At 39.1% G+C, this 12,379-nt stretch overlaps 1 pseudogene; it reads right to left on the bottom strand.

Moving 5' to 3' along the window:
* Window positions 1-4,317: 4,317 nt before the first annotated feature.
* LOC118652418 lies at window positions 4,318-4,410 on the bottom strand (annotated as a pseudogene).
* Between the last annotated feature and the right edge of the window lie 7,969 nt (window positions 4,411-12,379).

Genomic DNA, 12,379 nt, shown 5'->3' with positions numbered 1-12,379 from the left:
AACTAGGGTTGCCAGATTTTACACATATAAATACAGAAGCCCCAATTTAATTTTAAATTCAGATAGCTTTTTAATATTATTGAATATTACTGCAAATATTGGATGGGCATACCTATGCAAAATCATACTTTTTTTTTTTAATTAAAATCTAATTGGGTACCCTGTATTTTATGTGGCAATCCTCCTCCAGACCCTTAAATATTTGGGGTGCAAAAAAATTGCTATGAGAAAATAGGATCCTCTGAGGAGAGCCAGAACATGAAAGAAGTCTTCAGAGAAGAGATTATCAATATAAATCAGTGGCCGGCAAACTACAGCTCCCATCACTCAGTGGCTCAGATTCCTCAGCTCTAAAATGGGGTTGATAAAACCTGCTTTACATGGTTCATTTGAGAAATAAGTGAGGTAATGTAAACATCTAGCACAAAGAAGTCACTCAGTAATTAGTGGTTATATTTTAACTAGAGGCCTGGTGCACGAAATTCGTGCACTGGGGGGTGGGGTTCCCTCAGCACAGCCTGCCCTTCTCACAGTCTGGGAGCCCTCAGTGGATGTCCTACTGATGGCCACAGTCTGGCAGCAGAGGCTTGGAGCAGGCGTCCTGTGTGTGTGTGTGTGTGTGTGTGTGTGCGCGCGTGTGTGTGTGTGTGTGTGTGTGTGTGTGTGTGTGTGTGTGTCTGCTGGGGGCCTGCCACCAGCCATACCATGGAGGCTTGGAGCAGGCGCCCCTCTGTGTTGATCTCTCAGGCTCCTAGCCTCCACTGTGTGTTTTTCTCTCCCTTGAGCTGTGGCCAGGGTGGGGTGCTGCCTCCACTGTGTGTTTTTCTCTCCCTTGAGCTGTGGCCAGGGTGGGGTGCTGCCTGCAGGCTGCGCTTTCCTGCTCATGGATCACCGGATCACTGCAGAGACGGGGGCAGGCCCTGCTGGGTGCTGCCTGTGGGAAACTTTCCTGCTCTGGGATCGCCATGGTGATCCCAGGAGCAGGCCCACCTGGGGGCCACCAGCTCTCCGCACTTGCCTGCTCTGGGATCCCAGTGGGGTCCCAGCTGGCAGCGGGGATTATGTGGCACATGGGGGTCCCGGCTGGGGGTGGGGCTTAGGCGCCTGGGGCTTAGGCAGCACAAGAGGATCCCGGTTGGGGTGGGGCTTAGGTGTCGCAATTGCACTGCCTAAGCCCCGCCGACCTTGGCCGCACCGGGCCCAGATGGCATCTGGCGTTGGCCAGCTAAATCTGCACCAGAGATAAATCTGCACTGAGTTTATCTGAACAAAAATGATAAATGTATCATCCTGTACCTGTAACTGAGCACTAGACAGAACCAACCAAAACTTCCAAATGACCTCAAGATGAAGGATTACATTCCCTGTACTTTTCTGCTCCTAACTCTTGGCAGTTTATTCCAATGCACCTCTCTGGGGAAAACTTGTAATGGTTCTTGCCAAAATCAGGAGTAAGGTCCTTCTATAGCAGTGGTTCTTAACCTTCCTAATGCTGCAGCCCTTTAATACAGTTCCTCATGTTGCAGTGACCCCCAATTTCATTGTTACAAATTTAACATAATTAAAGCACAGTGATTAATCACAAAAACAATATGTAATTATATATGTGTTTTCCGATGGTCTTAGGTGACCCCTGTGAAAGGGTCGTTCGGCCCCCAAAGGGGTCGAGACCCACAGGTTGAGAACTGCTGTTCTACAGGCTAAATATAATTTTGGTTATTTAAAGAGGAGTGATAAGGCAGATGCGTCACGATCTAAGAGGCCTAGAGACTAGTCAAGGGGGTGCATGCAATTTTACTTCCTAAAAAAAAAAAAAATTATCACTTTGGCTTCACCACATGCTTGTAAGTTTTCTTTTTCACGTGGTTGGGTAGATTTGGACTTTCCTTTTCAGAGAGTAAACTTAGCAAATTTTGTTGCCATCTGCTTCACTTCTATTTGAAAGTAAGAAAATTTTGGGCCCATTTTTCTTTTATTTTTTTAGAGAGAGTGGATGGAGGAAGGAAGGAGAGAGAGAGAGAGAGAAACATTTACGTTAGATAGACACATCGATCGGTTGCCTCCTGCACAGGCCCCTTCTCGGGCTGGGATCAGGCCTGCAACCCAGGTACATGCCCTTGACAGGGAGTAGAACCTGGACCCTCCAGTCCATGGGCTGATGCTCCAACCACTGAACCAAACCTGCCAGGGCTGGCCCTTTTTTTCATTATAATTTGCTCTTAGATTGGCAGTGATAGTGTCCAGTTATAATTCCATTTCTTTATTTGAGACAAAACGAATGAGCAAATCCTTCTCTCAACTTTATAACATTAAGTAGTAAGCTAGAAAAAAAATTTGAACAGAGATTTTCCACAAGAACACTATATTATGTCACATTTCTTTTGGGAAACTATATGAAAATTATCTTTCTGAAATACCATAATTGTGCATAAGTCATGGTGCAAATAATGAGAATGGTAGCTTAATGCATCCCAAGAGGGGAACAAAGTGTGAAATTTATGGTAAATTGTGACAGAAGTAATGTTCTGTGCTCAATATATCTTTCCTCTATATCTTCAATACAAGGGTATTTCTTCCAGCCTCCTCTGTTGTTAATGAAATCATATAACTAAGTTTTGAACAATGGAAAGCAGTGTCCAGTGATGGGCACCATTTCCACTCCTGTTCCACTCCTCTGCACTTTATTCGCTCATTGGCCAGTTTAATGCAGAGAATCCAGTGGAGAGCACAGAGGTTCTTGGGGACAGTTGAAACACTAGATGGAAGTAACCTGAGTCCCTGCTTCTTCACCCTTATTGCTTTCCCCACACAGCACCCCCCCCCTCCCACCAAAGCAAATAAGGTAATTTATTTGGGAGATGACCTCATGGATCAGCAGAGATGGACTGAGGAAAGTAAAACAGGGGAGGAAGTAAAGTCAAAGGAAGAGGGTGTTATGGAGGTCACTTCTGTGGGAAGCTGGGGTTTGATACCTCTGTAAGTCTACCTCTGAAGAAAGTACAGAAGATTTTTTGAATTGGCTACCAAAGGGATAGGGAGAAACATTCTTCCACCAGCTCCCACACTCTATTAGCTAAGGACTTCCCCTGAGGATGGTACTTCACACACACACACACACACACACACACACACACACACACACACACTCACACCATTCTGTAAAGAGCCTGAATGCTGAACAGGATCCTGCTGGTGCCCATTCCATCAAAGCCCAACAACCCTACCATTTTTTTCTTATCCATCATTCATTTCCTTATCCATTCTTTTATAAACTAGGTAATACTGGGTTTGTACTTTTTATATTAAATTTTCACACAATATTAAAATATCCCAGTATAATAAAGACAACTTTAATTATTAATAAAAATAATAGAAATAATAACTATGATTTATCAGAGAGGTTGATGCATTGCAGAGAAGTATCTTTCACATAAAAAGCAAATGGCACTTCATTAAAATGCCATGTATTCTCAAGTTCAATGAGGAGGCAAACAGGTTTTTGACTGATGGACAGTTTTTTGTCCTTTTTCAGTTGGCATATGCATTGCTTCAAAAAGGAAATCCAAAAATTCAAATACTAAGGTGCCCTTATATGTCCGGGGCTCCTTCAACCAATTGCACCAGTCAAAAATATGTGCTTTCTGAATGACTTCTATTACCAGAGTAAATTTTCTTCTAATTTTTATTTTTACTTTAAAATTGTTTCCTTTCTAAATTGTATTATTTTCTTTTTCTTATGGTAAATCTATTAATTACATTGCAATAAAAAAGGAGGACCTTTGCAATAACATAGTGCAAAAATGAAGGCAAAGTACAGCTGTAATGCACTATAACATGTTTTGTTAGTCATGTGAGGTTCTTTAGCTCATGACCTAAGTATCCTAGATAGACTTCTTCATCTGTTAAGTATGAACTGGCACTGCTGGTATCCCTGGCTCTAAGAAAAGTCTCAGGATGTCAAGCATGTGATAATGGATATGTGGGTGCCATAAATCAGAGAGCATGAAGGGTCTTCTTCCACTGTTCTCTTAGCTATTGGGCCATGCGACAGCACCCATCCAAATGGAGTAAGAGCACAATATTGGATAAAAAGGACTAGAAGGTATGAGCTGCTCATACCTGGTGCTTTTATATTCTATATGACATATATTGTTATTTATGTTTTTACACATGCATATATCTGTGTATGCACAATCAAGATCAAGATATATTTTTTTAAAAAAGATATAGAACATTTCAACAAACAAAAATGGCTCTCTCATACCCCTTTTCATTCAATAAATCCCTGGAATAGCTACAATTCTAAATTTTATCATTGTATGTTATTTTCTTTGGTCTTAATCTTCATATAAATTAAACTGATAAGAACAGATACTACACTTGATCTTAGCCAAAAGGCTAAGAAGTGATAATATTCACATAAATTAAATCATATAGCATATTTTATTTTTTGTGTTACGTATTTTACTCATCATATATCTGCAAAATTTATCCACTTGTTATATGTAGCAATAGGTTGTTATTTTTTATTGCTATGTAGTATTCTATTGCATCAATATTAGGGAAGTCTTCATGGGAATGTTAGCAATGCAGTGCCACATAGCCTCTTGCTTGGTTTAATTTTATGTTGTTGACATCTTGACATTCTTGATAATTTCTTAACAAGGCAGCTAAATTTTCATTTTGCACTGAACCCTGTAATTATGATGATAGTCATGATAAATATATCTCAATTTATTTATGCATTGTACTATTGATGAATGTTTGGGTGTTTTCATATTTAGCTCATAAGAATTATATTGCTAAGCCAGTCAGAGAAATATAAATATCACATGATCTCACTCATATGTGGGACATAATGTTCAATATAAACTGATGAACAAAAATAGATCCAGAGACAAAGGGCAGGGGAGGTGGGGGTTAGAGATTAACCAAAGGTCTTGTATGCATGCATATTAGCATAACCAATGGACAGGGACACTGGGGCGGTGGGGGCTTGCCCAAGGGGGTGGGAATGGTGGTGGTGGGGGGGGGGGTCAATCAGGGGAAAGGAGACATATGTAAAACTTTAGACAATAAAAAAGAATTATATTGCTAAACATTCTTGTGCATATGTTTGAGATATGTACTAATTTCTATTGGCTATGTACATCTAGGAATCAAAATTCCTGGATGATATAGGTAGGCAGATGTTCAGCTGCAATAAATACTGACAAGAGTTTTCTAAAATATTTGTACCAATTTACTAGTACACATGTAACACTAAAGAATGAAAGAAATCTTCTTTTCTTTTTTTATTGTGGTAAAATATACATAACATAAAATTTACCATTTGAGCCATTAACAAGTGCATAGTTCAGTAGCTATTAAGTACATTCACATTATTGTGCAACCATCACCACCATCCATCTCCAAAACTTTTACATCTTCCCAAACTGGAACTCTGTCTCATTTATCTATCTATCTATCTATCTATCTATCTATCTATCTATCTATCTATCTATCTATCTATCTTTATTGTTGAAAGTATTTCAGATGTCCCATTTTTCTCCTACTGACACCCTCCTCCCTGCACCTGCTCCCCACCCCAGGCCTTTACCTCACCACTGTCCATGTCCATGGAGTATCCATATACTTCGATTAGTCTTTTCCCACCTACTCACCACTGCCTTTCTTCTGAGATTCAACATTCTATTCCATGCTTCTATGTCTCTGGATCTATTTTGCCCATCAGTTTATTTTTTTCACTCATTTTTGATCATATGAGTGAGACCATGTGATAATTGTCTTTTACTGACTGGCATTTTACTTAGCATACTCTCCAAATCCCTCTATGCTGTCTGAAAGGGTAAGAGAGCTTTCCTTTTTACTGCTGCATAGTATTCCACAAATGTACCACAGCTTTTTTATCCACTCATCTACTGGTAGGCACTTGGGCTGTTTCCATATCTTAGCTATTATACTAGTAAATTATTCTGTTATGAACATAGGGTGCATATATTCTTTCTGATTGGTGTTTTGGGTTTCTGAGCACATATTCCTGGAAGTGGGATCACTGGGTCAATTGGCAGTTACATATTTAATTTTTTGAGGAAACTCGATAGTGTTTTTTCACAGTGGCTGCATTACCACTAGGGTTCTCTTTTCTCCACATCCCTTCCAGCTCTTGTCATTTGTTGATTTGTTGATGGTAGTCATTCTGATAGGTGTCTTTTTCAAACTAAGGTTCATCTGCCTGCAGTGCTCAGGCATTTAACCAGCATGCTATATTATCTTGGGAATTGGAGAATGAGGATGGATAGGTGTAGTTGTCAGAAATGTTTTTTTACTAATATGCTTTTACTGATTTTTCTTTTTAGAGAGAGAAGAAGGAAAAGGGAGAGAGAGAGAGAAAGAAACATTGAGCCGCTGCACACCTCCTACTGGGGATCCAGCCCACAACCCAGGGAATGTGCACTGACCAGGAATCAAACCATGACCTCTTGGTACATGAGGGGGCACTCAAGTAACTGAGCACACTGGCTGGGCTGTCAAGAATGTTTCTAAAATTTCTTGTTTGAATGACTGAGTAATAACAAAGTTATTTTTCTGAACTGTGAAAGTTTAAATGCATTTTAAAGAGATAGGATTGCTCCTAAATTTTTACCATGTGTTTAATAAATTTAATGTTATATCCCAAGCTCTTAGTGGATGTTGTAAACACTGAAGAACACAGACTTTCACCCTCACTCCTCATCTACTATTGCTTATTTTATCTATAATTTGAAGTACAATTTTCACATTACACATTAAATAAAAAATATTACAGAACTACTGAATAAAGAACAATTATGCCAAGCAATAATTTTAAAGAAAATTTTTCTCTACTTCCAAGAGAACTAGTTACTAAATTATTATTTTCCCCCAAGAATGTTAACTATTATTAAATGGAAAAGCAGAGTTTTCAATTGGACCCCATGTGGCTGAGATTATTTTTCTTGAGTCTCAAAGTTGTCACTGTTGTTCCCCTAAATAAACTGCAGCAGAACCTACAGAAGCTTTCATTAAAGAGCATGAGAAGGTTACTTCCCAAAGATACAGATTATAATGCCACACAGTGATCTGCAAAGTAACCAGACATCTTGTTCTGCAACATTTTGAACACAACAAAAGAAAGCCTATTGAAAACATTACAGAACTGTGTTTGTTTCCTAGGGCTGCCACAAGAAATTTAAGCTGCACACTTGATGACTTAAAACAACAGTAATATTGGCTGTTACAGTTCTGGAGTCTGCAAGTCCTAAATCAGCTATCAGCAGGCATGGTTGGTTTTTTTCTGGAGGCTCAGAGGGAGAATTCATCCTATACCTCTCTCCTAACTTCTCTTTTCCTAGGTTGCTGGCAATCCTTATCATTTCTTGGTTTGTAGACACATCATTTCAATCTCTGCCTCTGTCTGTATATGGAATTCCCCTTACTTATACACCTTCTCATTATTGAAATTTTATTTACTAGGTGACCTTACCTTTGCCATTTTTATATTTTCAGTTAACTTTTATTTACAGTTTTGAAATAGGAACCTCTAAACCATGAAAAGGGCAAAAATCAGCTGAAATTCTTTGATGCCTAAATAAAGCAAATGTGTATATCTGTTTGATAGTTAATTAATGGAAAATACACCCACTGAGACTAAAATTTAGTTTTACTTTAAGAATTTAAAAGGTCTTTTGAAGGAAATTAAAGTAAAAAAACTTAGTTTGCATGCTGGCAACTTTTGTTTACAGATCTCCCATCAGTAGGTGACAAAAAATAGAACACAATTTTATATTATAAATGATTTTTAATGATCAAGAGTGTAAATAGGGATGTTTGAAAGAATTTAAATATAGATTCTATATAACTGTGTGTGTGTGTTTTTTTAAATGTTCTCCCTATATTGTATAGTTAAATTCTTCCCAAGATATTCATGGAGTACCTGCTTGGAGCTGAGCACAGTTTTCAGGATACTGTAAACAGGCAAACTAGGTCCTTTTTTCACAGGGATGTCATTCTAGTAGAAGTCAGACAGTAATAAGCACCAGGATAATTTCAGATATTTATAAGTTCAATGAAGACAATAATGTGGGGCATGTGATTGAGTGTGACTGAGGGTATGGGGTGAGACATGTCTGCCATAGTAATCAGTGAAGTCTTCCTAAAGAGATATTAGAACTGAGACTGAAAGATGAAAAAATACTTTTAATATTGCTGAAGTGGCTAACATTATTAGCGAGGCCAGATGCATTCATTAATTCTCACAGTAAGCACAAAGCAGTCTAAAGAAAAATAAATTATGTCAAATGCTCTAGGACAGTGGTTCTCAACCTTCCTAATGTCGCGGCCCTTCAATACAGTTCCTCATGTTGTGGTGACCCCCAACCATAAAATTATTTTCGTTGCTACTTCATAACTGTAATTTTGATACTGTTATGAATCGTAATGTAAATATCTGATATGAAGGATGTATTTTCATTGTTACAAATTGAACATAATTAAAGCATAGTGATTAATCACAAAAACAATATGTAATTATATATGTGTTTTCTGATGGTCTTAGGCGACTGCTGTGAAAGGGTCGTTCGACCCCCAAAGGGGTCGCAACCTACAGGTTGAGAACTGCTGCTCTACGTTGAGTTTTGAGCCAGAAAAATTTATTTCCGGGCTAATGACTCATCCTAAATCTGATGCTTATGGCCAGAAACCACCTTCTATCTATGGCCAGCAAACAACTGGGACTGTTCTCCCATTTGAGTCTGGGTCCCCAGAGACTCGCCCGGAGCTGGAGCTCAGAGCCTGAAACTCCCTCCAGATTGAAAAAGACAATCGCGCCCTCAGCCGCCAGCCTGCTCCACATGCACCTCCGCACCTTAGTATTTTACTTCCGCACTGCATCTCCTCTGAGTCTCGGTATGCTTTTCTCTTTCCTTCTAGTTGTAGAATTTCCACTCAGCCAGCCTTCCTGTGGTTCTGGGTGATGTCCATTCTGTGTTTTAGTTATATTTTTAAAGTGGTTGTGCGAGGCAGCAATCTCCGGTGTTTACCTATGCCGCCATCTTGGTTTCTCCTGCACTGGACCAGGCGGCCACCCTGCTCCCTCAAGGTGCTCTCTGAGGACTCTCCTTCCAGTGGGCTCCGCAGGCTGCAACCTGCGGTGACACGGAGACTTCACTCCTCCATCCTGGGACCCGGCAGCACGTTACAGACAGCCGTGCACTTCCTAAGTCAATCCGCTATGGGCTTCCTCCCCACACTCTGAGTGTGGTCTCTTCCTCTTCTACTTATTAAGGGTTCACACAAATAGATGGGGCACACTGAGATAATCCAGAATAATCTATTGATTTTAGCTCATCTGATTATTAACCTTAATTATAACTACAAAAGTTTTTTTACAGAAGTACCTAGATTAGTGTTTGATTAGACTAGATAATGGAAATCTAAAAAAAAAAATCATTTTTTTTTTTTTTCAAAAAACATCTTTAAAATTCTACCAGCACACCGCCAAACTAATATCTATATCATACATGGGGAAAGGGAGTTAAAATTAGATTCAGCAACAGGTTAGAAATATGAATGCTAAGAGGATATTTTAATTGGAAATAATTACACTGATGTTAAAATATTAGATTATGATTGGAGCTAGTGAGGTAAAATTGACAGATATTCTGCATAGATTTTTTTCATTTGTCACTTTTTATTTTTCATTCATCTGTATCACATTGAATGTGGAAAAAAAACTTTTCTTTTTTATTTTTCCCACTTTCTGTTTGTTTAACAGTAGATTTGGTGGATACTCCAAACAATAATTTGTCTCTGCAAATGTATAGGCCTAGTGAATACAAGATTTTTTTTTTCCAGAAGTTGTTAACACTAGCAGAATTTTAAAAATAAATTATAACTATAACAACAATTAAAGACTACAAATTATTCCTTCTCTTTTATCCTCTTTCCTTGCTTTGTCTCCCTTCACCTATTTGAAGAACAATGGTGACAGATACAAAAAACAAACAAGGTGTTTTCATTAGATTCCTGTCTTCTAGGAATTACATAACAAAACATTACAAACTGGGTGTTCAAAACAACATAAATTTATTTTCTCACATTTCTGGAAACTAGAAGTCCAAGATTAAAATGCCATTGTTACAGAAAAACTGGACCAGAACCAAACAGCGCTCTGAGAGTTTGGAGTTACACTTTATTCACCGCGGTGGGCTCAGGGAAATGAATCCAAATCTAAGCCAAGCTACAAGCAGAACTTCCCTTTTTATAGAAGAGCCAGCCCTTTGTGTGCTTGCTGGCGGTGGCCTTGAAAACTATACAGTTCTATCCAATTAAAAAATGCACCTGGCATGGCATTGGGTGTATCTAGTCTCTGGCCTACAAGGTCAGATAGCTAAGTTTATCTCCTCTACTATTCAAGCAGGCTAGAAAGCAAAGTTACTTTTTCAGAATAAGAGGCTATCTAAAGAATAGCAGAGAATTCCAAACAGTAGTTTTACAGAATAGGGGTTTTCCTTCACACCATCAGAGTTAACTTTTAGGTGAGATCTCTCTTCTTGGCTTGCAGATGGTCACCTTCTCCCAATGTCTTTCCATGAATTCCCCCACCACTTAACTGTGCATGTATGAAGAGAGATCTCTCTCATGTCTCTCCCTCCTCTAAAAGAGACACCAGTCCTATAGGACTAAGTCCCTAATCTTATGACCTCATTATTTTCTTAAAGGGCCCATCTCCAAATACAGTCACATTGTGGGTTAAGGTGTGTCAACATATGAATTTTTGGAGGGACACAATTCAGTCTGTAACATTTGCCTTATTTAAAATATAAAATTACATATTAAACTCTTTATAGATTTAATTATGCCCCCCCTCCCCAGATATTAAAATCCCAATGCTATCTCTCTCAGAATGTGACCTTATTGGAAAATAAGGTCTTTGTAGTTTTTTCACCTCTATAGAGAAGTCATTTCTTTTTTTAAAAAATATTTATTGTTGAAAGTATTGCTGATGTCTCCCCTATGTGGCCCTCTCATTGTACCCATTTACCCAGTACCTGCCCACCCCAGACCTTCAGCACCTTATTGTCTATGTCCATAGGTAATGCATATCCTAATATATAAAAACCCTGGGTCTGTCACAACCAGAGGCTCAACCAACTAGCAGTCAGTCCTGCAGTCAGTGCTGGGTCGCCATGGCAATCCAGCACTGACTGCTGAAGGGGCTTCAAATAAGGCCTGGAGGGAGAAAAAATGGTGGAGGTTTAGATGGACGTGTCGGTGCCTTGTCCCGGAGCAGATAAGGGCAAGCAGCTGAAACGGGTAACATTCAGCCTGAATAATCAGAGGAGATTCAGCTGAGAGACAGTCTGCAGCCAAGGAAAGACAGAGAACTCCTAGAAAAAGGGAACGGTTAGAGACTGAGGCTGAAACCTCTCCCAGTGCACCGGCTCAGCCACGGAGACTACGCCATCTTGAGTGGCTGTTACCAGGATCCAGAGATCGGCTACTAACCCGGAAGCAATGGCTCTCAAGCAGCGTGACTACGTGAACTCAGAGGAGCCCTGCTTCTCCCCACAGAAAGATAAAGGCTGTCTGGGAAACCAATATGGCCTGCCTTAAAATCAGGACTGTGGCTTACAACACAGAGGAACAGAGTATCAGAGGGAAATTCAACATTCTCCTGAATACCTGGCATGCCGAAAAGAAGAGTAGAAGATCTGAAGCACCTTCATTACTGCACATTTTTAATTATTTTTTTTATTATTTTTTCACCTTTTAACTAAGAAACCATTTTTTTTTCTTTTTTCATCACCTGATTTTACCCTTTTAATTACTACATTTTTATTTTTAACCATTATTATTACTGCTACCATTTTACCATTTTTTAAAGTGTCATTTTATTTTCTCTTTATTTTATTTAGGGACTAGTGTTCTCCATTCTATTTTCATCATTCCTTTAGCATCATTTTCCTCTACCTCAATTTTGCCTCTGTGCTAAAACTCTCTTCCCCACGTTCCCCTTTTTGCTGTCCTGTTTCTCTTACCCTATTCCTGCTTTAGATTTTCCCTATCCTTTTTACCCCCTGTCTAAATTTCACCCTACTTATATATCCTATTTCCAATCACCTGCTCTAAATCCTTATACACCTCTCCCTTATCTTTCTTCACTATCCAAATTTTTTTTCTTCTTTTCTCTATTGTTTTGTTGTTGTTTGCTTGATTGTTGAGTATATTGGGTTTTTTTTAAGGATTGTTTGTGAGGTTGTTCTGCTTTTTCTTTTTACTTTTCTGTTTCCCACTGCCCCCCCACCCGCAGTTATTTTAGTGCTTCCCTTGCCTCACTTGATATTATTAGTTGTTTGTA

This window comes from Myotis myotis, unplaced genomic scaffold (genome assembly GCF_014108235.1).
Source record: "Myotis myotis isolate mMyoMyo1 unplaced genomic scaffold, mMyoMyo1.p scaffold_m19_p_3, whole genome shotgun sequence".
NCBI classification, from domain to species: domain Eukaryota; kingdom Metazoa; phylum Chordata; class Mammalia; order Chiroptera; family Vespertilionidae; genus Myotis; species Myotis myotis.
Note: the sequence above shows the minus strand (reverse complement) of the source record. Positions and strands in the feature narration are given on the sequence as shown.